We start from the raw sequence: 24,297 nt of genomic DNA, 5'->3' as shown, positions 1-24,297 counted from the left end.
TTTACGAGCGCCACTCGATCTGACATCGCGCTTCTCGATAGTCTGATGCGCCGTGTGATGTACGTTCGAGCATCGCTAATATATAAAAAAAAAAAGAGAAGAGAAAGGAAAGAATACGCCCTCCGGAAAATCCACCCACCGTTTTATCGCGATCGATATTATGTTGCAGGCGTTATACTGACTCTTTCGTTGTTTCTTGAGCACTCGAATGGCACAGTAGAATCGTATATTAGGGGATTAATATAAACGCGATTGATCGAGAAAAAGTCCGCCTTGAAAAAAGATCCCGTTGATTGATCGAAGTCTTATCTTAAAACGTTTTCATTCGAAGCGAAGCGGATCAAAATCGCGTCTAATGTAATGAGCAAAAGCATTAGATAAAATACGAGATTGCTATCTGTTATATGTATATGTGTATATATATACTCTACTTCGATTTTCTTATTAAATTAATTTAAAGTTTAAATGCTGATAGCACAAAATACATGTGTATTTGTTTGCTTTAAAGTTCCAGATAATTGTCTATAAATGTTTTGCAATATATCAAACATTCTGTGTAAAAAAAAAAACTTATTACAAAATCGTGCATCGATTTTATTCAATAATTAGAATAGGAAGATTAGTCCTATTGATTTGTCATCATACAGAAAATACAAGGATTTGATTATCGTAGGATCATTAATATCTCATATTATTCATCCGGGACTAAAATCGTCGCATTAAGCACGACGTGCATATTATCGCGAACGATCGATGGACATAGAACCAAATGGCGTCGGGCGCATATTACCTCGGGAGGATATTCCCGTCGGAGATGTTCCCCGAGTTACATAGTGACTTCTTCCTCGGGGTGGCAAATAAAACATCCAAAATGTGTGGCGGACACGCGCGCGTTTCCGAAACAAAAGCCGCGGACGGACGTATCTGTCGCGTTTCCGGGAACAAAAGATCTAGGTGCGGATAGCTAGAACGATGCCGTATAGAAACGTAGTGTAACATATATAAAGCGTGGAACTGCGAATTAACGCGACAGTGGGATTTCGTCGCTGAGCAGTCGAGTGCGTTCATTTAATAAGTAGCCTGTATATGAAACTACTCCCCCCTCGCTCCCTCTTTCTCCTCCTTTTTCATTTTCCCTTTCTCTCTCTCTCTCTCTCTCTCTCCTGCGATTCCTCCCATTTTCTCTCTGTAAATGCAGTTTTACGCGTTAATACGAAACAGAGGACGACGGAATTGCGTCGTGCGCCGGAATGCGAAAGCCGGACGTAATCGGCTTATACACCATGGTACCATGGGACGAAGGCTCGATATCAGAATCCGTGCAGAGACGGATCCGCCCTTTTTACATTTTTCTTTCTCTCTCTCTCTCTCCTGTTTCCTTCTCTCTTTCCGGTGCCCTCTCGCCCGTTTGCACTTGCTGTAAAGCGCGAATCTGACCCAAATGCTGGAAAATCTGCGCGTTTCCATCTCCCCCCTCTCCCTTCTTGCCCTCCTCCTTAACGCCCGACTCCCTGATTATGCTCGTTTTTCTTCCCTCGAGCGACTCGGAGAGACTCTCTTTCTAAGGATAGGATTAGCCTTCCCCAGGATCGACCAGAGGGGAAATAGAAGTTACGTTCCGCTTCGGTGTCCTTGGTCCTACGCGATGTGCGCGGGATTTATCCAGTAATTCGCTTCTTACCGCGTCTCGCCGACCACGTAATCGTCGTTAGCGAGGCACTTTTGCCAAATTTAGCAACAGGTAGTGTCTTATTGACGAGTTAATTACTAACTACAGTTTAATAGAAATAAATGGTACAACGATATATTTCCGTACGCAATTCGTGAATAGTACTGTATTTTGCTTCTTATATATAAAAAAACATCGTCTTTATGAAAATATTGTTTATATAATTTTATAACTTAAAGATGGAAGGATAAGTTTCTAGCATCTAAATACATAAAAACTGGAAAGGTAGAAAAGGAAAATACCTTTCACCATAAAAAGATTCATTATAAAATAATAAGTTGTGTAGAAATAAATAAAGAATCTTGTTGACATAGTGTAGAAAAAACATACATAGACTTTCCGTGCAAAAAAAAATAATAAATTCTTAAAAATCTATAAAAATTCTCTTCAAAAATATTTATTTTTTTATAAAAAACCAATGTTTTATTCCACAAAAATATCGTGACACGCTCAAACTAATTCCGTATCTAGATGAAAGATTTTTTGAGGATTTTTTCAGTCTAGTATTTTTTTATTTTTTATTTTTATTAAATGTATCAACCGGTTCTTTTGCATGAAACGTCCTGTATCCTCTATTAAGAAAAAAAAGAATTCATCCCGCGAGTTGATGTACATGTGTATGCGTGTGTCGGTGGCACGCGTGCCTAGGTTAATATCCGAAAAACCGATTTCCTCGTAATCCGTCGGATTTCTCTTCGTTGCCGCTTTTCCCCGCGCGAGCCCCTTAATTTTCGTTTCACCCTCTCTCTGTCTCTCTCTTTCTCTTTCGCACGGACTTCCTACTCATCGCCCATTCATAGTGCCCTCATCTTCGTTCTTCCCGCCTTCGGGTCTCGCCCTCTAAAACACTAGCGATAGCAATAGCGGCGTCCCATCTCCAGCTTTACAGCTACCATGGGCTTTATGTTTTTTTCTCGCTCTTTTTTCCCGAACCGGTATATTCACCGCTGCTCGTTTAATGCAAGCCCCACCGTGTGCCATAATACCCGAGGTATTTCCCTCTGCAGTGGCTCTCTTCCCTCTCTCCAATCTTTTCTATACTTAATCTCTTAGTCAGTACAACACCAAGAGTTAGAGCTTCGTATTAAATTTTAAAAACTTTTCAAACGGCGCCTAGATGAATACGTACACGAACCTTTGCGTAGAAAACGTGCGTGAATTCATGGGAAGGAGGGAGAGGAGAGGAAAAGAAGAAGGATCTATGGATCTCTCGACTGCGTCCCCAACAGCGTAAAGAGGCCCCGACAGGAAACGCACTGAGTGCTTTCGCTTTATATTCGCTCTTAGAGAGACGTGAGCGCGCACGATCCTTTTTGCTTTTATCCCCGACGACGGTCGTTGTCGTCGTCGTCGTCGGCAGCTACTAGCTGGCCGAAAGCTATCGGCGCCGTGCGACGCGACGTAACGTAGTTCCAAAGAAGTATTAGGTTAGCGACGACTTCGGCACGCTCGAGTGCCGCGCAAATGGATCGGCGGTTTTACAAATTCGCCGTTATTTACACGCGCCGCGCGAACACGATTCGTGTTCTCACGACGGCCGGGCGCCTTCGAGAGTATGCGCTCAACGTGTGTGTACGCACGATTGACAAATATAGCTGAGTTAAACTCCCGCGTATCGAAATATGAGAATTTCTCCGCGTGCCTTTTGGCTAACGTAAGCAAATCGTTCTCGTGTGAAATATAAGCTATGACTACCATGAAAATAATACACGTATATCTATAAAGATTTATTATACGTATGTATCTTTAAGAGCTATTTTTTTTATTTGTCGTGTAGTATATATAAAAGTATTATATAAATGTGACCTTGTACAGTCTTTATGTGCAATCTTATTTCTGCTCTCGGATAATCTTCGCATTATAATATCGTTATTCTGTTGTCATTCTAATTGCGAACTGCATTTGACATTTCGCTTAATGATCGTCGGTATTCACAGTGGACGTGGAAAATTTTATTTACATAATGATTGACAATTATGTTTCTTAAGTCTCTTGTAAAGAGAGCGGCGCTCGAGCGATTTAAATAATTACTACGTATCCTCTAAAAGAAAAATGTCGTTTAATTAAGAGAAATTAATTTTGTCTGCTTTATTTCACGGAGAAAGGCGATGTTTCTCCATCACAGACTAGACGACTATATAATTGGAAGAAAGCGCATCGTTACGAACTCGTAACGACTCTGGATGCCCACGGGACCACGAGCGACGAAATTGAGCCCGACCTCAGTATAATTAACAGCCTGTGAGCTCATCTTCACGTCGTCGTTGCGTTGTCGGAATTTTCTCTCCTATATAGAAACTCAGAAAAAAATCTCAAGCATCTGCCTATTTTCGAGCGTCTCGGTGACGCTCTTAACCGATGCGTTCCTACGAGCGCGGCGGCGGAAAGCGCGCAAAGAGCTTCCGTTTTATCTCGAGCCTCGAACGGAGCCCTCGGCAGGATGATCCCACTTATTTCATCCGGAAACTGCGCGACATTATCCAGCGAAGACGTACGACGTGGAATCGTAACGAGCGGAGAAACTCGGCTCGAAGCTGGTTAACTTTTTTGCCGCACGGCCGTGAATTTCCGCTCGCTCGAGAATGATTATTGCCCGCTTTATAGCCTTCTTGCGGTGAAACCTTCATGGGGGATCTGCGCGATCTTTGTCGACACACACACGTGTACGCATCATCTTACATACACACACGCGTACATGTATACATGTCATGGGTACATTTCCCACAGGCGCTCTAGTCTACGTGAATTGCATTAGGAATTCAGAATATCCGGTGAACTTCCTACACACTGATCACTCGAGAATTTCAGCAAAGCGCACGTCGATTCGGAGCAGCTTACACCATAAATTTCGTTGTACGTGGTGTAACGCCCATCTCGTGGAAGCGCCCCGCGTCGCATTTGTGATGCACCAAACGAGCGCGTTGCTATCCCTCTATGTTGCGACTCTGCCCTACCGATTCACGCGTTTTCCGTGTTTTCGTAGACTGCTGACGGGAGTACTCTGGCTGCACGTTTCAATAGAGACCATATTGAGATACAGTAATTTTCCAATCGTGGATAAAATAACGCGGCTGCGCACATGCTCTATAAATAATATAGTTTATAATGCCACAGTCGATTGCATAGCTCCAAGTTGACTACTCGAATAAGTTATTTATATCCTTCTCTTTACCAGAGTATATTTATTTAATGTCATTCGTATATTTTTTTATAAACGTTGTAATGATGGTTTTTCTATGTTTATAAATATTGGTAAACAAATATATATATAATTTCATATTTTATATGAGCCTATATGTAACATTAATTATATAAATATGCCTCAGATAAGAGATACTTAGAGATTTTATCCGTTTATGTGTACACAGTATTTCAACTCGGACGATATTTCAACCGACTAAATCATCATCGCGACTTCTAAGGGAAGATAACGAGCTTCGCGAAAGGTGTTGCACAGCTCGATGTAATTCGAACCAGTATACGATACCAAAGTGGCTAAGATTACTGCGCCCGAAGCTAAGTCTCGGCACTGGTTTTACACTTCTAAGGATTGGCTTTACAATCCGGTATCGAAACAGGGGACATCACAGGATTTATGTCAACAATGTGTGTGAGTAAAGTAAAATAATCTTGCCGATATGTTCGCAATAATTTCGCTTAAAAAAATGGTACAAAATTTCTTGCTAAATATCTATATAAAACCAAATTTCCTAGAGAAAAAAGGTATCCCAAAAAATTTCAATTTAATTATTAATAGTTCCCAAAAAAATCTTATACATTAGACTAGAGATATTATTAACCAATCGAATTATTCTAATTGTCAGTAAAATAAAAAATTATTTTCACAATTTTTTAATATTCCGAAAATCGACCAGCGTTTCACCTCGTAAAGCTATAAAAATCATTGAAAATCTGATGAAAAATAATTTAAAAAATCTCGGAATACAAAATGAGACAAAGAGTAAACTTGACATATGTCCTGAAATATTCTCTTTGGTTCAACGGCCAGAGAACTGTTTGTTTAAAATATTAAAAATTACAAACTCTTAAAAATAAAGCCAGAATTTTTAATTATTTATGAGTTTCCACGAACTGATATGCCAGCTTTACACACATACATCTGTCTCGTTTAATCGTATTTATACCAAAATCACGTTTCGACTCTTGCCGGTCACGTTATCAGTCAACCAGTTGACAAAAAAAAAAATCATCGCGACCACGGATGGCTATATATTGGCCACTGTATAATTCTCTAAAATTTCTTCCGGCATTAGCAAGATTATCGACGGTGCCGGCGCCACGTGATGCGGTTAAAAGCATGGGGTAGGGGTAATAGTACGGGGATCGCGGGGCTTTTAGAGCGACGGCGGTGGATATGCGGACTCATCCCGTGATAACGTAGCGCGGTTGAATGCAGGCCGCTTTATCGAACGCAGCGCACGACGCGAGTTAAAGGCCCCCGTACGCGCGAGCCCATGGAAAATTCTCATTTGAATTGCAGAACCTGACGAGGCGACTGCGGCCGACTGATTGATTCGTCAAAGCAGTCACGCCGGCAAAGCAGATGCAACGAGAAGGGCGAGAAGTTTTTTTTCCGTTGATACCCGTACGCGCCCCGCCATTGTCGCGAGGCAAGGAGAAGCAATTACAAAAACGTCTCACACTGTGACGGCGAGATATTGACAAAGAGTCATAAAGAAACGATGGCGTGGTTGTTTCACGTTGCATGCGCTTAAAGTGCACTTCGACGTACCTGTCTTATCCCGGGGCTTGATAGATTGATATCCGACTCTACAGCTTATGCATTAAGAATATCTCACTATTAATATATAATATGTATAAGGTGTTCTATATTTATATATATTATATTATATACACACGCGCGCGTTATACTATACATATATATTAAAAAGCTTGCTTGCAGAAATTGTAACTCTATAATATGTAGAATGTCAATGCGACAAAAGTCAATTGCTCTCGTTTGTGTAAATCTCGATAATAGAAATCTCAAAGTTAATGTATTTCGACAATCGCTTTGAATATCGCTGTGAAAAGTATGCGAAGAGTTTCGCTATCGACAGTTAGCCTGCAGAATGAAAAATTTTCAGATGAGCGCGCGGGATGACCTTCGACAATCGAGAGACAGGTTTTACGACATTAGAAAGTGAGATCGACTGGCAGATCTTTCCCGCCGTCGTTCGCTTTTAATGAAAACGATCCAATCGTATCCCGGGCGCGCTTTGTCTACCGTATCTGTAATTACGCGGTGGAATCGCGATCAAAGCCGTCTCGATATTGATGTAATTGACTTTCGAAGTTGAAACGCTCTCGAGCGATTAAAATCGCCGCGTAATGGTACGCCGCGTTGCGTTAACACCGCGATGCGGCGATTACATTGTTAACAGCATTAAAACGTACTCAAACATCATCCGCGCTCAACGCACCTATCCGCATCAAACGTTCATATCGCACGCGAGACTGAAATCCCTCTGATTATTTCGCGCGTCGCACAGCTCTCGTGAAATCGGTAAAAGAAGCTCATAATTACGCGTCGCGCTAAAACAACTTTTGCTTAGAGTTCTCTCCTTCGTCCAAAAAAAAAAAAAAAAAAAAAAAAAAAAAAAAAAAAAAAAAAAAAAAAAAAAAAAAAAAAAAAAACCGCTTCTGCTTTTGCACGTTCGGCGCAGCGAAGTTTGCAAAACGAAAACTAATTCGTTTTATAAAAGCAGCGACGGGGAGTGCCATTATAAAAAAAACTGCGATGGGAATTTCACAAAGCACCGCGTATTATAACTCGAAATTTGTCGCGTATCTTCGGAAATTGCGGAGTTATATCGCCGCTGTAGCGGCGTACTTTAATCTCGAAGATTGTTCACTTGTTCGCATGATGAATATATCGAGCGATTTGCAGCAGTAATGACGTCAATCTTAACGAAGGAATTTCATAAATTTCGCGTAAAGTTTTTGTCGCGACACTGCGTCACGCAACGAATATCGTATTCGTAATGATTTTAGCGGCAGCCAAAAGTCACAGGATAAACAGGCATTAAACGCGTAGCTATGAAATATACGTTATCGCCGTTTCCAACGTTAGCAACGTAACTTGGAGAGGTGCACTACGTCATTTAACGTAGGGAGAAGGTGTTAAACGCGTGAAATGGTTGACTCTCTAGCTTATAACATCTAAACGGCGAGATTCGCGCTCGTGCTCGACGATTACGTTGAAAGTCTTAGTATCAGAAATTTCCGCGCAATTTGACGAAAATATCTGTTAACGCTCTTTACGGTAGCTCGTTTCATATCTCTCGAGACTGTCGGACACCGACTCGTGCCAGTGTAAGCGAGAAATATATTAATCTTTTTTTTTTATTAAAACAAATCTTTACGTAAGCAAAGACTCGTGTTGTTACTCTTAATGATTTGTGTCTAAAAGAGTTGGAGTTAATTACGGAAACTTATCCGCATCGACCAATGATGGATTTTCAGCGAGATGCCTTTCTGATATTGTAATTTATATGAAAACACGCCGCGGGGAGAATAGTTTCACCGTCCATTTTTCCGAGTAATATCGAATGAAATGAAAGACATCGCGATGTATTACCGAAAATCAAACGCGGCGCGTTCCGGCTGCCTCATAACGGCCCCTCTCCCGTCGGGCACTTTGGAAATCCCGGAGTTCCATTTAATCCTTTGAGATCGTATATCCCGACGTGAAGAAACAGTTACCCCCTGATGCATTACTTTCCAATGGCTGCCGGAAAAGAGGGACGGGATTGCGCGAGGGGCACGGACGTCAGCCGGCAATAACTCCGGTAAACGGCGGCACATTGAAAGGGCCAGAGAGTCATTACCAGAAAAGTCCACGGTGCGCCATGCTGGTCATAGAGAGAAAGTCGAAAGAGCGAGGCGTACAGGATGTTTCAAACTCATTTTGTTCTTATTCTATCGGCTAAGATAGAAAAATGGCAATTTTTTTCAATCTGGTGTCATTTATATCCATCGAAAAATGTTATGTAGAGAGAACGAGAATCCTATAATAAAACGCGAATAAAATTTTCATCGACGGCAATATTTGACACTGAAAAGTAATTTTCAATCTCAGTTATCTCTGTAATCGCGAGCTTGTAATTGTCATAAAATCTTCAATAACGTCAGATCGATTTAAGATCCGTGACAAAGAGAATCCATTGTAATATCTCTACTATTTGTGGCATCTGGATAGTTTCGAGACACCCTATACGTCAGACGGCCGCGCGGTTCGGCTTAATATTTGCGCCTCGTTTTTCTTCGTCAGCGCACGGGCAAAGGCGGTGGCGCGCGGCCGACGTGAGCGTCGGCACGCGTAATTTACGGCGCGAGTTTTCAAAGTCTTTACAGGCGCAACGCGCTCCGTTTAATTACTCCCAGGCGAAGGCCCGGCTCACTCTCGATCTCTCGACATAGTTTCTGGCGGAGAGTGGCGGTAGGTAGGATGAGAGAGACGGAGTAATAATACAGCACGGAGTGGAGAGAAGAAGAGGGGGGGGGGGGACCCCTTCCGCGCGCGATCCGCGAATCCCTCTATTGTCCATAAGTATGCGCGAATTTCACCGCCTTGTTTGTCGAAACCCGTCCCCGCACGGTTTGCGAAAACTACGGATATTACGGAAACTAAGAAGCAGCCGCCGTCGCACGAAAAGCGGAAAATCGGCCGTTATTAAATTATGCGCATGGCCCGCGGATTTGTGAAAGGCGTCAGCCGTAATAATGCGCGGTCGAAAATTCGGGATCTCCATTTTATAGAACGGGCGCGAGCGCGAATTTATGAGACGCGTGCAGAGCGACGAGAGATATTTCGCTAAATCTGTCCAGAGAGAGAGAGAGAGAGAGAGAGAGAGAGAGAAAGGATCACGTGAGACATCACGTATGATGAATTGTTGAAGCGATAAACAGTAAACATAATCCCGGCGTATATACGAGAATTTTTACATCCATTCCCCGTACAAGATAAAAGTATTACTTGTTTTCGTTTTAAATTCAAGCACAGCGTCATGATTTTTTATTCCTATGTGACCAACGGGATGATCCGACGATTAAAGTTTATTCGCGAACGCAATTTTATACTTGTTAAAATATTTTCGACAATTTTATCCATTTTCGCAGCTTTACTTTAAAAAAAAATGAAATATGCACATGTATTTATATTTAAATAAAAATCATAGTTAAAAAATTATCTTTTATTTTTTTATTCAAATTCCCTCAAATTTCTCATTATTTAATTTGTTGCCTCAGCAAGTATTCGCGCCTTAAATATAACGGATACAGAAAGAGACACGCTATAGATAAGCCGATAGTTTTCTTTAAAAAAACGACGCCTTTCTATTCATTCATGATATTTGGCACGCACATCTCATGAAAAATGCAGAAAGGACATTATGGAATCCGTAACGGCGTAATGGGTGTAAATTTCGTGCGAAATGTGGCTGGGTTAGATCGGGTGAATCCTTTAGTGCGCGTTCGACATCGCTCGTTAGAGAACTTCAGCGATACAAAACGCGCGAGAATGCATTTCGCCGAGATGCAACAAGCGCGACCGAATAACGAAGCGACGAAATATATTCTTTCTCCCACCATCCGCAGCATTGCATCGGTATATCCTTGAAGCATTCAGCCTTAATTGATCACTTCGCGGAGCCGCGATACACGTGTCTATCTTCGAGATTTCGCAGAAGCAATATTACAGTTCGTTAATGACGCGTGCACGCATCGCTCATGCGTTTCCTGCGGCTCGATTATTACTTACGATTTAGTTATAGCACGTTCACCGAAAGCGAACAAGGATATAATTGAATAGAATAGAACTATGCATAACACACTTAACATATGCATTGCAACTGATTATAATTAAGGCTCAAATATTAAAATTCTATACATAATTATATGCTCCAATATTAGAACAATCATTATTCTTCTTACACAATTTATTGCCTAGCATCTTTAAATAAAAAGAAAAGATTCAGTATAATTCTTTTTTTTTTCGATATCACGCACATCAGATTATATGTTGTAAAATCACGATACGAGCAGCTACTCGCAATAAGCATCGTGCTTGCTCGTAAGATGTATCTGTATGTAAATTATTATTTAAGAAAGTAAAGAGAGACAGGAAAGAAAAAGAGAATTATCTTTTATTTTTTTATTCAAATTCCCTCAAATTTCTCATTATTTAATTTGTTGCCTCAGCAAGTATTCGCGCCTTAAATATAACGGATACAGAAAGAGACACGCTATAGATAAGCCGATAGTTTTCTTTAAAAAAACGACGCCTTTCTATTCATTCATGATATTTGGCACGCACATCTCATGAAAAATGCAGAAAGGACATTATGGAATCCGTAACGGCGTAATGGGTGTAAATTTCGTGCGAAATGTGGCTGGGTTAGATCGGGTGAATCCTTTAGTGCGCGTTCGACATCGCTCGTTAGAGAACTTCAGCGATACAAAACGCGCGAGAATGCATTTCGCCGAGATGCAACAAGCGCGACCGAATAACGAAGCGACGAAATATATTCTTTCTCCCACCATCCGCAGCATTGCATCGGTATATCCTTGAAGCATTCAGCCTTAATTGATCACTTCGCGGAGCCGCGATACACGTGTCTATCTTCGAGATTTCGCAGAAGGCAATATTACAGTTCGTTAATGACGCGTGCACGCATCGCTCATGCGTTTCCTGCGGCTCGATTATTACTTACGATTTAGTTATAGCACGTTCACCGAAAGCGAACAAGGATATAATTGAATAGAATAGAACTATGCATAACACACTTAACATATGCATTGCAACTGATTATAATTAAGGCTCAAATATTAAAATTCTATACATAATTATATGCTCCAATATTAGAACAATCATTATTCTTCTTACACAATTTATTGCCTAGCATCTTTAAATAAAAAGAAAAGATTCAGTATAATTCTTTTTTTTTTCGATATCACGCACATCAGATTATATGTTGTAAAATCACGATACGAGCAGCTACTCGCAATAAGCATCGTGCTTGCTCGTAAGATGTATCTGTATGTAAATTATTATTTAAGAAAGTAAAGAGAGACAGGAAAGAAAAAGAAAGAGAGAGAGAGAGAGTAGCTACCGCGTGGATCTTGTGCGGTGAGATTACCCGGCGAGGAGCGACAAGAAAATTAATACTCCCGCGCGCAAAAGCGAACGAGGACCATTAAAAAGGTAGTGGTTGCTGCCAGCGGAGGAGAGAAGGGCAGAAAATGCGAAAGAGCTAAGGGAAGAGTGAGAGATGTGGAGGCGCCGGTAACGACGTCTCGTCAAAAGAGTCGTCGCGTTCGCTCGTACTAATATTACCCGCGCGCACATGTATTATGTATACTGCGAGGAGGAGTACAATGACGGCGGCGACGTCGGTGCCGCGGGCTGTTTCGATTCGGCCATTTTTTCCCACCTGTCCCATCACCCTTTTCTACTCTCGCATTTCGTTCTTTTTCTCTTTCTCCCTTTTTTTCCATTTTTTTTTTTTTTTTTCATCCCGTCCGACCGGCGGAATGCGTTAGCATACTGACGAGAAAATCCGCGACTACGACGACGACGACGACGACGACGACGACGACGACAACGACGATGTGTACGCGAAACCAACGTAACGAATACACCCGTACAATCCCCCGGGCGAGGATAATGACGTTAGGAAAAGTACACCACCCGCGTCCGTATATAGACACGAGCGATTCGAAGCCGCCCGAGTATGCGCACACAGGGCATACATACGGGCGATGCATGTTTGCAGGCGGGTGGTTGGGAATCTGCATCTCGACTGTAAATACGACTCGCATCGCGCGGCTTTCGACCGTCGCCGCCACCACCGCCCACCCTCCATCCCTTTCGGCAGGGTTAGATTAGGGTACCGCCACTCGCTTCGGGATACGCGCAAACACGCTCCGGCTTTGAGGCACTTCGACTTGACTTTTGACCGGAACAGCGACAATTACCCCGAATGTCGGATCGAAGATAACGTTTTAGCCGCGCGTTAGTTAACATTTGCCCGACCCGCGACCATTGCGAGATTAATTAGCTTTCCGAAATGGTCGTGCGTTTCGCCACACATCGGTTACCCTGGGCTTTCTGCGGTCCGCATTCGTACAGAGAATTCGGGAAAGGGATCCTTTAAAAGGAACATCCGTGGAGCGTACGTTTATTACTTGTGTATCCCGTAATTCTTTTTCTAATAGTAAAATTAATAATATCAATTAATAGCCATACTAAATAGAAAATGATTATGAATGTTAAGACGTTGGAATATACATATCGCAAAATTTACTTTACACTCATACAAATGTAATGTAATATGCACACGAAAAATAAAGCAAATCAAATGTAAAGTAAATGAATCCTTGAATGGGTTTAAAAATTAAATACTAACAACTTGACGTGCACGTCGCAGCAATGTCCGTTTACTTATCTTTCATCGACCACGCCGATGTTACATGTGGCGGCGTAATCGCACCTGTGGCGATTTCGAATCATAACTCGAACTAACGAAGTCAAAAGTCGGAGAGGGAGCCCGACAACCGGCACGCAAACCGATGTAACGAATGCACAAACAGGCGCGAGCAAATAACTGCGGTCGTAACGAAGTTGGGGAAAAATACACGCCGGAAGCTGGCTTCCAACGCGATTAGACTTCGAGTGTGTTCATCGGTGTGTAGACAGAGCGACTCTGTTGAGCCACTTTGCCGCGAGATAAAAAGCCTCGGAAACACTGTGAGGCGCGATAATTTTCTTTTTCCGTTCTTCCGTGCGAAATTGATAAAAGTCGCTCGATATCTCCATTTTGCCAATGATGAAACCGTAAAAAAAAAGAATTAACTTATTTTCCAAATATTTGATTCCCCAAATGTATATAAACGTGAGTACAACGTCATTATTTTATATAATAAATATATATATTTTTTGTGCATATTCTCTTGTGTCTAAAGCTAAATATTTGTCCCAAGAAATATTTCTTTTCTTTAAACTTAATTAGCATCTTGTTAATCAGAAGGATATAAAAAACAATATTTTCCATTGTATTTTTTAGTGCATAAAGCTTGTGAATCTTTTTCAAAGAAATAAGAGAAAAGAAGATACAAAAATTCCATTTCCAATATCGATGGCTATCGTAAGATCACAAAATGAAAAAAGCAACGGACACCTGGCTCGAATACACAACTTCTATAAATAATACTTCGCGACTTTTATTATCTTGAAGAGAATACGCTTCGTCAATAACTCGATAAACACGAAAAAAAGGCGACCCATATAAAGAATTCTAAAATCGACGCAACCGCAATTTTAACCACAAATTATTTAATTCAATAGTCAATTGGTTTTTAATTAAAATATCAAAGTACTAATAGCTTACGAGTATTCTTGCTTATAAAATATTGAAGTGTTTTTCAACTGTACTAAACTTCTAGGATTAAAAAAAAAATAACAAAAAACTCAAGTGGATTGAAATTCAAGTGGAGTTTATATCTTCAACATTTTCATTTAGCTATTATCAGTTAAAATATTTAATTGAATATGAAAAAGCTGCTAAAAATGCTTTCCTTAGATTATTCTTTCCTTGAAAAAAAAAAATTGACACACACACACTTTAAATTCACTAACAGATCTATTATTAAAATTAAGGTTGGGATTACATATATATGCCGTACGTGTGCGGAGGAAGAATGCATGTTTGCACGTGGGTATCTGCATCTCGACTGTAAATATGGCGAGAGAATCCGTCGTTTCGCCGTACACGGTTCACCCCCTTCGAAGGCTTTTTGCCGCGACTTCCTCACAGGGACACGTATCGCTCGGGAAGTGTTTACCTTCGCTGCGCGTATCAATAATACAGCGTATTTTCATCCGTATCCGAGCGACTTTACGGGCTGCGCCGGGGCGCCGTATCGCGTCTGACAACGGCTTAACTTAATCCCGTCGACGACGACACCCATGTCGACACGCGCGCACAGATGCCACGCCAATGCGATCTAAACGCATTAATATTTGCTCCATAGGATCACATCGTTATCCGTCAAACTTGGGCGCTCTTATGCTTCGATATTCACACACGCGTTATATAACGCTATATCTCGTCGTAAAAATTATTTCAAAGATATTTATGCTTTACTGTGCATTTATCAATTCTTATTAAATTGTAGAATTTAAAAAATATTACTGAAGTTAAAGATATATTAATTGATATAAATAAGAAATATTAAAAAATGAGATGCAAAATCTGTAATTAGTGTGATACGGGATAAATACTCGTATTCATATATACAATAAAGCTTGAAATATCTATTGATACATCAAACTATTATATATGCAGCACTCATTTCTTCTTGACAAAATATTTTTTTTTATTCTTGACGAAAATATATTTAAAAAAAAATAAAAAAAATAAAAAGATTTAAAATTTCTATTTATTTCCTTAGTTGGTGCACATTAACTCGAGATTGCATGTTGCACGATATTATGCAATAATTTATATCGATGAAAGGGCAATACATGCAGCGCGTGCCGCATAATAAACGAACATGAAGTTACATGGAGAGATACATAAATGCGGGCGGACGCCTCGAAATCATGATTAGCGATCGCACATACAGTACTAAAGATAGCGTTGCATAACGCGCATAACCGTGTTGCATACATAGCAATTTAACCCTTAGGCGCGCGATGTCGACACGACGAGCAAATTTACCCGCTCGCCGGAGTGCAATTGAAAGTCGACTGAATCAAACCCCGCGTATCCATGGAATAATACTTCATTATTATTCGTATATGATCGTCATATTGATCTCACATATTGATTCTCTATTGAGAAGATCAATCGATGCTTTTGATGCAACGATGCGACGGGAAAAAATGATAACGAATGTGTTTCAAGTACTCTTCGAACAAATTGAATTACGCTATAATTCAGTATGATTAGATCGTTTTAGAAGTACAATTTCCACAATAACTCGTGTATTTAAGAGGAAACTTGTCTGTTTTTAATCAAATTTAGTTATCTTACAATTACACTGAAATTAGAATGATCCAGTTTTGTTAATTCAATTATCCAATATATTGCATCTTTGCGTCAATCAGTGTAATTGTAAGAGACAACCAGGGATATATTTAAATATTCTTTTAATTTTGGAGCTCAGTGTCTCGCAGGTTGACAAAGTCAATAGAAAAAATCAATAGAGGAAATGATATAAATAAATAAATCCCCGACACGTGATAAATATATATGTTTCAGCCAAACGTAGAATTTATATTCTCTATTCGCAGTCAATTAATTTTATAAGAATATTTAATTTTTATTCAATTTAAATAAACTGTATTTTCATTAATTTATTCGTACAAAATTATCTCGCTAAGGTGGTTCTTTCGGTAAAGCTTCGTTCAACATCAAGCCCAATTCAAAGTAATGAATATACAAACGAATGCGAAAGGCCATCTATACGTGTGTTCGAACATAAAGCTGGTGGCAAACCCGCGGTCTCATACACAATTCTGAGAGGAGTCGTACCGACGTGTGCATAAAGACGATGCATATAATGCCGGCGTCTGCCGACTGCAAATACTGTAGCAAAGCGAGCGAAATAAATGCGTGTGTGTTTGCCCAGGAAGCGACGAGCTCGTGAGAGACTGCGGCTTTGATCTTTTCAATATCAGATTTCGGGCCACTGAGTATCAATATGACTTGCGATGGTGAAACCTATGTTCGCTCATATCGATTTAACGTGCATATAAAGTGGTTTGATATTAGATTTTCAATAGAAGCAATCAAGATTTATAAAATAGATAACAACAAAATCTAAATTTTTGATTCTTCCTTAGAATAAATTTAGAATATTTGACTTTTTTTCAACACAAAAACTACGAGAAAAGAGTAATAACAGATTGACAAATATTCGCCAATGATATCGCTGTTTTGCGCGTCGCTGTGACATTGTGCTGCAGAGCGTTAAGAGACACCGATTGTCAAATTCGACGCCATGACTGCGTACACTATGTATGCCACTCGCGCTTAATAAACATAATAGCAACATAGTGTACGAGGAGATAGAACGCAATATTGGAAAGTACATCGATAATGAGTGGGATGCATAATCGATAGCCAGCAGTGCGTCGACGCGCTCTCAACAAGGGATAATGACTTTATGAAAGGCGTACCGACAATGACCGAGCTTCCGATACTATTCGAGGACAAGTACGCGGTCGCGTATGCGGCGCGCGGCGGTCTGTTGGGATGCACATTATGCACGAATCCGTAAACACGTCGGACAAACCCGATATTGTGTGTGCCGCGGACGGTTTTCGTCTCTTGTCTCATAAAATCCCTCGTTGCGCGCTGCCATCACGAGAGCATCGTTTCGGAATAATGGAACGGTCGCCACGAAGCTCGTTAATAAGAGGAGCGAGGGATAATGGCGTGTCCTCGAATCGAACAAACGAGAGGTATCCCACTAGAACTTCGCGGCCTTTGATCGGTCCAGCGTTTGGTGAAGCTCTGCACGCGTTTAGCTGGTCAATGACTGCGCGTAAACTTGCCAGCAATCTCATCGAAAGAGTCAGTTTATTCTAATTAACGTCGATTTAAATATCTTGCGCGATAACTTAAAAAAAAAATATATATATATATAATATTCCTGGTACTTTGATGATGTTTTGATTTAACAAATAAAAAATAGCCTAATGGTTAATAAAAAAATTAGTAGAAAAAACTTCTATGGTATATATTTCACAATATTCAAATTTGTGCCTTTTGAGAAGAACTGCACTCTAACGCAGGCTTTCCCATGGACCACAAAAAGAATAAGTTAATTATAATAATCATTGACACGTGTATAACCGCTAAACCGTTTGTATATGCATATAGTTTATACACTAAAATAATTACGTCATAATTACGATTCAGCTTTCAATATACAATTTAACATAATTCGCTTTGAGGTTTTTGACGTTTCTCTGAGTATAATAGAATTAACAGAAGTATCGCCCGAAGGCTGACCTGTTTGGTTTGAACTACATAGTTGGATACCCGTATTTGTGTGTTGTGTAAATGCGAAACTCGACAGAATCGTGATCTAATAAAGAGGCAACCACATCTGTTTCCAGGCCTGATGAAAATTTGAAACTTTGCATTTGGGATTCCCGGGAAAATGTATAAATGTTACGAAGCCAGATTCAACCGCTAATAAATTTGGAATGAAACCATATAGGTGACCATATAGGTAGACCTATTTCTATGTTTCTCAATAAAACATCGTTCTCGCCGAAACAAAAGTGTCATTTAAACTGCATGCAACTGTCAAAAATTTTGATGCGCGTTCAAATAGGTAAATATATTGACAAATGAATTAAATATCTCCAAACCATTGCACTCTCACATACGTATCAATGGCAATACGATTTTTCTGCAACAATGCCCTATCAGATGAGAACGAACCATCGCGCCTATCAAAAACGAAGGATTTTACGCGTAATACGAATGTTACACCGGAGCTTTCAAAGTCCCAATGCCTCTTCTCCAATTCTAGAAAAATTAGTTCGCGAGAACTATTCCACCGCCTCTTGTTTGCATTGCCGTGCACAACTTCGTGCAACTTTCAAAATTAGATTATGCCTTAGTCAGCACTCCAAGATACTCCGAAATTTTACGCGGTTGAATGAAACCAGTTCAATTGCGATTCTGTAAAAGAAATCGATTCGTTTCAACCAAACGATCTTCTACTTTTAACTATTTCTCTAATATCACACTTCGTCGGAAATGTGATGACGTTACGATACGAATAAAAAAAATAAAAAAAAGAACGTTGACGAAAGATCGCACGGAAATACGATCTCTACGAGAAAATATTCAGCAAAGAACACGCTTCTGAAAATGTTCCCGAAATTTTTCGAGAAAAATCCGAAGAATGAAATCAAATTCCTCTTTATCCGCGAGATAATGCCGACCTTTCACATGCGGGGTGCAGTTTCCGGCGCAGTAAGACATCCATCGCGTACAATCTGAGTTCTCGGGATGTCGCAAACGGCACAGCGTACGGCGCGACAAACTTTCGGAATATAAAATAAATGCACGGCACAACGTCGTAAGACTGAATTGGCGCGCAATTGAAAGAGTACTCGGAAAAATGTTGCAAACGCTAAATTCTGCATATTTTTAATGAAGAAACATGACTAGGATATTTCAAAAATTTAATTAAATTAAAATACACGTATATAAAAAAAAAGTAAATTATTTTCGTACTAAATAATAATAAATTTCGTACTAAAGGTAATAAAAGAATAGTGTCAAAGAAAAATAAAGAATAAATGAGAAAAAATGAGAAAAAAAGAGACAAATATAAAAATATTATATATTAAAATACATAAAGAAATAGTTACACATATATTGTCATCTTGTTTCTCAGAGTATGATATTTGATTAATTTCGCATTTGCAACAATTTATCCATACAATCGAATCCACCGGAATAGGTTCACAATAATCACAAAAAAGCTATAATTTCAATATACAATTTTATGTTTACCTATAGCATGCACAGAAAGAAAATATTTTCTTAACTGAAAAAAATTTCTTTGAATCCTTCTCAGTTCTTTTCCTTTGACATTTCGTACATATACTATACAAAGATATATTCGCAAATCCGGGTACATACGATTCTATCTCGGACTCTTCGTGAATTCGATCGTCATTCGGCAACTTGTAAACGGAAATGTAAAAAGCAAAGGAAATGTAGATCGGCACGGAGAATTAAAACGCGCATCACTCCCGACGAGGCATCAAGAAGGCGACGATGCCAGTCTCGCGTTGAAAAGACACCATGACAAATAAACAAGTCCAAGTCCCCTCCCCCCTCTTCCCATCAATGACCTGCCTCCGCGCCTCTCTTCCCTTCTAGTTTTTCACGCCAACGTAGCGTTAGTTACAGTGTTAGTCTCGTCGCGATGGCACGGTGCGATACAGCGCGATAAAAACGCAATCGTGAAAATTCAGAGAAACATCCGGCAGGGGAGTAGTCAAGGTAACGGTGGTTTATTCCGTGCTACAAGCAAATTACCGGCGCAAAGTGGAAGGGGGAGAGGAGGAGAGTACTCGGGGGAGAGTTAAACAGAAACGGTAAAGAAAAAAGCAACTAGCGCAAAAAGCGTGTTTCGAAGGAAGATAGGTAAACGCGAACGCGCGCGTTCTGCATCATCTCCCTCTCCTTCCTCCTCCTCCTCCTCCCCCTTCGGGGGTTGGCGCGCGTCATCACGGTACACCGCGTGCATGTATCGCACACGCCTCCACGTTTGTCGACAATACCGCCGCGAATGTTGTTAATTGCAGCGAGCTGGCAGAGCAAGCTTTCCCACACACGCCCTCGTCACGGCCAGGAAAGTTTGTCGACGTTGCAGTTTAGCGAGCGTTTTTTGCGGCAGATGGAACAAGCGGGATGTTTCAATACGTATTTTGCGTATCCCGACGCGCGGATACGTGCTTTTTTTCGTTGAGCCTTAAAACAGAGAGGCGCAGATGTAACGTGATGTACCCGCAATTTTTTTTTTTTTTTTTTCCTAAGTCACGAGGGTGTACAGAGTGTAAAAAATCGATCAAAATTGGACTATACCAAACGATAAAGAATCGCGTGGGATGTGTTTTGGACCTATATGTTGGCCCTCATTTTTTTTTTTTTTTTTTTTTTTTTTTTTTTTTTTTTTTTTTCCCCCAAAATTGCCGTGCGCTGTAAGATTGCAGAAACGGGAATGATACTTTGTAACAGAAAACAAAAGAAAAGTTTTCGATACTACATATGTTCTTATTTCATGGAGAAAATAATTAACAAAAATGAAACTCTTGTAGGAGTTGGAGATAAAACCTGCGAGTTACTTTTTCAGGCATTATATGCTCCTAATTTGATACCATGCAGTTTGCGAGTTCTCCTTTTTTCTTTCTCATAGGCAGAAAAAATTGTCGATGAAAAAATAATTAAATTGTCCACATATCATGCAAACAGAAACGTGCCAGCATGCGGCGGAAAGATAAGTGCGCGATTCGTTAGAACCTCGTTTGGTATTCTGACTGTGAAGAATAGCGACCATGATGAATCTCAATGTTTCAACGTCCGTATTCCCGCAAGCCACTCCTGTTATAATATTTCGGCGCTTTTACGTAGAATTTATGAAAATACGAGAGCTTGCCTACACAAAGTCTCGTTAAAGCTTTGATATTAAAACCGTCTCCTAAATCGTGCGACTTGAAAACTTGCTAGCTCCGTGAAAAATTTCGTTCGAGGCGAGCGCACGCGAATGCGCGAGAGCGCGTCTTCACGCGAGAAACCGCTAATATCGTTAATGACGCGCGCTTAAACACGCCGTTTTTCCGGAGGATCTTTTTACGGCTCGGCCGTAATCTGCCGCTTATTCTTGCAAATCCGGACCCGGGAATGTTCATCAAGCTGGCGATCCCGCTTGGTGAGATTGGGGAAGAGAGGGCAACGAGTGCATTATGACCGGTCGATTACATCCGTGCACGAGGCATGTTTTTCTCTCAGCATGCACTTTTTCCGCGCGAAATATACAAGGTGCTTAGCTAATCCTTAAAAAGTGTCTTCTTTAAAAACTTTACGCGACAATCTTTTCCAAGTGGAAATTTTATCGAATGCTTTCCACACTTTTGTATTTTGAACGAGTAAAGCATTCTAATACACTTCAAATTAAAATCTTAGCAAAGTTAATTAAAATGTAAGAATTTGTCTCTTTATTCCGTGAGATGAAATTCGTCAAAATAATTGTTCAATGTAAAGTAATTTCATATCATCTTGCTCCGGTTTAAATTTATGCAAACGTAAAATCGACTTGCAATTGATCAAAGCATATGTTCCTAAAGCTTAGTACGAACGCAGTACCTTACGCTGTAAGCTCGGACGGTTTGCATTTTATTATTCCATCGAAAGAACTTGAAAGAACAGTCAAAATGCGGACGATTATTTCATGCCAGAAGAAAATTGTGGGAATACAACGGCAGAAAACGAGAGCAGAAAAAAGTTTATATCATCTATCCGTCTAATTTTAGCGTACCGCGGTTGTTAATTGGCAATGTAAACAGGCGCAAACTTTTCGGCGCTCGTCGCAGCGTCCTTTGATAATGTCATAATTAATGTCATCGTCGCGGATGGCGGGATTGTCAGAAGTTTCGGTGCGTTTCACTTCGACAGTCGCGAGCGTTGTTTGAAAGTAGATTAATGATCAAATATTATGACGTGGTTACTAGAAAATTAGATTAAGATCACTAATAGCTATAGTTTATTATAGTTTATAACAAAACATTTTCATTGAGTATGTGTAAGAATTATATTTCTTACATAATTACATTATAAATTGAAATTTGAAAATGAATTATTCTCAACATAATTATTATATATATATGCTATAAACCTTCTTTGAGCGCGCAGCTTTGCGTGAAAAAGATTTTCACAATCTAATCATTAAAATATACGTTTTATATACGAGCATAAATTTGTCTTCTTTGAAATTAAGAATTTAATATATTCGCGATCAATATAGATACTGCAAATTTTACGTCGTAACATCTGTTTACGATTGGCATTACAAACGCTGACAAGACCGCGTTTCACTAAAGGGACCGCAAGACCCTTTATTTCCCTGAATATGAAAGGAAAAGAGGCAACATCATTCGGACCTCGTAAAAAGTTAACGCCGCGCTCGCAAAACATTGTAAAACGCGGGTCACCTGGCGGTTTCGCTCGTCGTCGCTTTATACTCCTCGCGGTTCTTATCAAAGGAAGGATAAGCGATGCCCGCGACAGTAGTTTATCTCGCATTAGTAGTCAAGTAGAAACGCGGACGGAAAAAAAAAACGCGGGAAAGAAACACGGTAGAGGGTATTTTCTAGAGCGAAGCCAGGAGAGGAGAGTCTCGCTTTCTCGGCCGGTTGCACGACAAACGCCAACCGCCGATGAACGCGCGTCGTTAATTGCTGTCGCGAAAGGCGTCGCAAACTTTTCGATGCGCAGCAACACCGTGTGCTGAAACCGACTTTCGTCATCGTGAAACTTAACGGTCATAATTAATGTCGCCTTTCCGCGACTGAGGAAGGCGAGGGTTGCGCCGGAGAAGTTTCAATACACAAGTTGCGGAGAGGGCGATCCCCGGGCACGACGCGAGAATGTCGCAGATATAAACCTCGAGAAACAAGAAGTTCTCTCGCGGAGGCGCGAGGGCATACGTAAATGGGAAACAATGCGGAGTCGGGTATTTACTTCTGCTCGCGGACCGCTCGCTAACAATGCTCGGCAACCTCTTTCTCGCGCTTCCTTTTTGCCACTGAAAATGAAATATAGGACGGTCGCGCGGTCGCGCACTCTTTCTCTCTTTCTCTCAAAAACTTGACACCGGTTTTCGTGAACTTTCAAGGTAGCACGCTCTAATTTTGTTGGAGATTTTTAACGTATAGCGACGCGTTTCCGTTGCTGGCTAAAGTTAACCTTGCGGTAGTGTACGTGATTTACAACAACGATGAAGAATGACATCGGTCTGCTCGACCTCTTTTGCAAAAGATTCTTTCTCACTATAAACAATTGCATGTACATGTATGTATGTGTGCAGAGTTCTGTAAAGTTAGCACTTTATGTCTAAAAGCACGAAATAATTGCTAGAATTCTACCCTTTCAATATTTTAGTCTTTATAATACTTAAAAAAAAAATCCGGCAATTTTTTTTATAATAATTTTTATGTAGACGAAAAGATTACTGTAGCTATCAAAATTCAGCATTCATCTATGAGAAAGTGGGTCACCGTTTGCAAGTTTGCATGTACTAATCTCGTAATATTTAATAATGAAATAACTGTGCAAGAGTCGACCAAATCCCTTAATAAATAACCAACTCATATTTTTAAAAATGTTATATCTCTATATTTCTATATTCCTTTCAGAATCGGCCATGTTCGACTCTGCTTTTCATTAAATTTTATTGATATTTTTTATCTCTCAAAATTTTCATTCTACAATTGGATATCAAAATACTAATTGCACAAAACAAATGAATAAACTCATTATTACATAATTCAACGCATACGTTCTACAAAAATTAAAGCGGTCGCTTATTAACGATATCAAAGAATATCCGATAATCCCGCTTAATCGCGCCGAAAGTTTTAATGAATTAAATAATGATTTATATCGCTTGTGTGCGCAATTAGCTGGTAGCGGTGTCGCATCACGAGCGGCATTCAACCGACTTTAATAGACATGTGGGAACTCGGCGCGAATAAAGTCAACGAACGAGTAATTTCCGGGCGCGGCGCGCTGATATCAGCTGAAAAGCTGGATTTCTGTATTATGCCGGGAATTGAGCGGAGCTATCGTCGTAACAATCGGCATCAATCACGGACATAAAGTGGATTATATCGACGCGGCTTATCCGCTCGGTGTAAAATATTATCAGACTTGATCTGTCTACCGGCCTTTGCATACGAGGAATATCGAATCGTTGCGCATTTGCAATGTAAAATGCGCAACAGAGCGTCG

General features: G+C 40.3%; 1 protein-coding gene across 1 annotated transcript in view; it reads right to left on the bottom strand.

Moving 5' to 3' along the window:
• LOC115236181 (insulin-like growth factor-binding protein complex acid labile subunit) overlaps positions 1–24,297 on the bottom strand; it is a 221,728-nt gene that overhangs the window by 179,982 nt on the left and 17,449 nt on the right. The gene's annotated exons all lie outside the window — the stretch shown is intronic.

The sequence above is a fragment of the Formica exsecta genome, unplaced genomic scaffold (assembly GCF_003651465.1).
Source record: "Formica exsecta isolate Colony F162 unplaced genomic scaffold, ASM365146v1 scaffold11, whole genome shotgun sequence".
Taxonomy (NCBI): Eukaryota; Metazoa; Arthropoda; class Insecta; order Hymenoptera; family Formicidae; genus Formica; species Formica exsecta.
Note: the sequence above shows the minus strand (reverse complement) of the source record. Positions and strands in the feature narration are given on the sequence as shown.